We start from the raw sequence: 3,383 nt of genomic DNA on the forward strand, positions 1-3,383 counted from the left end.
GAAATGTGTTTCATCTTTTATTTCATCTAAAGAAAATCTGTATGTTATAAAAGCAAACATTTGTCATACCACCAAGTACAGGGCTTACGTTGCAAACTGAACCATTTTCATTACATGACTGATGATCTAAAAATCAAATAACTTTGAAAGGCTTCAGTCTCAACTGTTTGATGAAAATCATGTTATCACATTGTACCAACACACTATTCTTTTAGAGGACCAAGTAGAAATTAGACCCAATAATTAACCAAACATACATCATATCCTGTTGTTTGTTTTATAAGATCAAAAAACACTATACTAAGACTTAGCACTTGGACATGAAACATGTCTTAACTTTCTGAAGAATATTCTAGAAATAAGCAAAACATTTAGAATGCTTTAATGTCTTTTAGTTAACACCATTTGTATCAGTAACTGCAATGTTGTAACTTTCAGCATCTCATGTAACTAGTCAATGAAGTTGGTTATTTTTTAAGGGTTAGGAGTAAGAACAGAAAAACAGGAGATATAAGAATATCAGGTTTCACACTTCTGTTAAAATTTTAAAAATAAAAACTGTTTTTTCTCTGCATCAAAACCATCAGACTTGAGGTACGTTTGTTTGCTTTAATCCCATGACTCGTCATCAACTGGATTGGGAGCTTGTGAAGAAGAAATCCCTGCTGTATTCCAAGTGTTCTTGCCCTGGTAATTCTTCCTAGTGTCAACAAATGCAAACACAGTTCCTCTTGTGCTATTATTGAAGCCAGGAGGTACATATGTACTAAAGGAAATTTCTTCTAACCATGCAGGAACATCCTGTTGAGCGTCTGATAGTACTTTAACTAGAGGTTGTGCTAAATGATTATCAGATTCAGTATCGAAAAAAGAAATTGCTCTGCCAGTATTTCCACAACGCCCAGTATGCCCAATTCTATGAACATATTCATCAATGGCAGAAGGAAGATCAAAATTGATAACATGTTAAACATTTTCAATATCAAGCCCTCTGGCAGCTACTGAAGTAGCAACAAGAACTGGGCACTTTCCACAGCGAAAATCTCCAAGAGCTTACTCTCTCTCCCTTTGTTCCTGATCACCATGAATACTTGTAGTTGATATTTTTTCTTGACAAAGAAAAGTTGCAATAAAACCTGCTTTTTTCTTCATTTCAACAAAAACCATAGTTCTTTCATGACCTATGTTTCGTAGAATCTCAACAAGTTTTTCTCTCTTTGAATACTGGCTAACCTGAAGAATGGTTTGCTGAACATCTCTGCAAGCTCCTCCCACTTGTCCAACAACAACAAACAAATAATTCGACTTTAAAAACTCCCCAGCCAACCTCTGGATTTCTTCTGGAAAAGTTGCACTGAATAAAAGAGTTTGGCACTGTTCCTTTGATGGCATTCCCGGACAAGAAATTAACTTCTTCATTTCTGGCCCAAAACCCATATCCAACATTCGATCAGCTTCATCCAAAACCAAGTACTTGACTTGTTTGAGACCAATCTTTTCTTTACCTATAATATCCATCAGCCTCCCTGGAGTAGCACATAGCATATTACAGCCTTGCACTATCTGTCGGCTTGAATGCCCAAACTGGGTTCCCCCATATATGACAACAGCTCTCACACAAGTCCCCAAAGAAAACTTTTTGGCTTCCAAATAAATTTCGTTAATCAATTCTCAAGATGGTGCTACAATAATACACTCTGGTTCCTGCAGCTCTTTAAAGCAACTGGCAGTTATTCCATCCCGCATCATATGAGCCAAAATAGGCAAGAGAAAAGCTGCAGTCTTCCTAGACCCTGTTTGAGCACAAGCCATCCCCGCTAACACAATGGGGATGCTGTATTTCTGCATAGGAGTAAGCTTGGAATAGCCAGCTTTAGCAATGTTGTTATTCAGGGTTTGACAGAGATTAGCTTCTTCAAAAGTCAAAATTGCTGGTGGTGCATCATGTCCAGAAACTTCTACAAGTATGGTATCATATTTATCAAAGTTTATGCCTGTCTGATAATGTGCAAAAATGGAGTCCTCATCCTCTGGTGGAGGAGGGGGTATATATGTCACTTTTGGACCTTGAATATCACTGCTTTCTCCTCCTTCAGCTTCTGACTTACAGGAATTCTTTCCAGAGCCTGTCACTACTTCTTCATTTAACCCTTTGTAACTACCTCGCCCACTTCCACTTCTGCTTTGGTAAGTGTCACCATTACCTGAATCGCTTGCTGCTGGTTTTCTAGAACCAAAAAGGCCACCACCACGCTGTGTCCCCTGATCTTGGTCATATTCACTATTTGGTCTTCCTAGACCAAATCCTCCGCAGCAACCTCGGAAACTACCTCTTCCACCTCTTCTGAATGGCCCTGAAGCTTCTGAATCATTTCCATCTTGATAGCCGCCTCTCTTGGAAACCCTCTGTTCCGAGTTGGATTGTCTTCACAGTCATTATTAGACTCTTTCCAGAAACCAGAGCTATCACCTTCTTCAAACTTGTTATTTAAAAAACCTCTGTTTCCAAAACCCTTTCCTCTTCCAGAGCTCCCAGCTGGAGGTGTGTTCTCTCTTTTACTAGACTCGCCAATATCTCTGTTTCCCAAATTTCTTCCAGAGGAAAATCCACTTCTCATGAAATGATCTCTTCCAGAAGGTCTATCTTCCTTCCATTTCTGATGAAACTGAAGACCTGTTAATAGTGTCTCCATTCGCTCCAGAAGAGTATTTATCCTTCTCAAATACAGGAACGTAGGAAGACACGTGAGGTTTGAGGATTTCCGCTTCCCAATCTTCATCTCCCATGGTAGCTACAGGTTCCTCTCCGCTCTGGGCTTCCTTAAACACTAGTTTTAAGAACAGGAAAATAAAATTTTTCTTGAAACTCATGAACTCTAAGGACAAATTCATCTTGTAACTAATCTGCTTTTGCTATCCATAACCAAAGTGAGGTTAAAGTTAATCTCACCCCCCCCCCCCGTGTGTGTGTGTGTGTGTGTGTGTGTGTGTGTGTGTGTGTATTCCTGTGCAGTCTTCCTCACCCCTCTGATGCTATCCAACAGCCACAAAAAGCATGATTTTCTAACATCAGAATTTAAGTCTTAATTTTGTTTTGTTTTGGCATGAGATGTGGTCTTGTGTATCTCACACTGGCCTCCAGCCTACTATGCAGATCAGAAGGGCTTTGAATTCCTGCTCCTCCTACTTCTACCCTACAAGTGCAGGGATTACAGGCATGTGCCCACACAGTGGTTTCTAGGGCTTTTCTTCTTAAGTCTGACATCAATAGCCCAGGACAGCTTCATGAGTAAGTGCCTGGGGTCACTGAAGATCTATAACTGATAGAGGAGGGTCCCTGATTGAGCATGTCTGATCCCTTAAGGTAATAGGGAAGCTTTGTC

General features: G+C 39.9%; 1 pseudogene; it reads right to left on the reverse strand.

The window, feature by feature from the left end:
• Nucleotides 1-609: 609 nt before the first annotated feature.
• On the reverse strand, nucleotides 610-2,787 carry LOC128123402 (ATP-dependent RNA helicase DDX4-like; annotated as a pseudogene).
• Nucleotides 2,788-3,383: the final 596 nt, after the last annotated feature.

The sequence above is a fragment of the Peromyscus californicus genome, unplaced genomic scaffold (genome assembly GCF_007827085.1).
Source record: "Peromyscus californicus insignis strain IS unplaced genomic scaffold, ASM782708v3 Scaffold_3__1_contigs__length_106647218, whole genome shotgun sequence".
Classification (NCBI taxonomy): domain Eukaryota; kingdom Metazoa; phylum Chordata; class Mammalia; order Rodentia; family Cricetidae; genus Peromyscus; species Peromyscus californicus.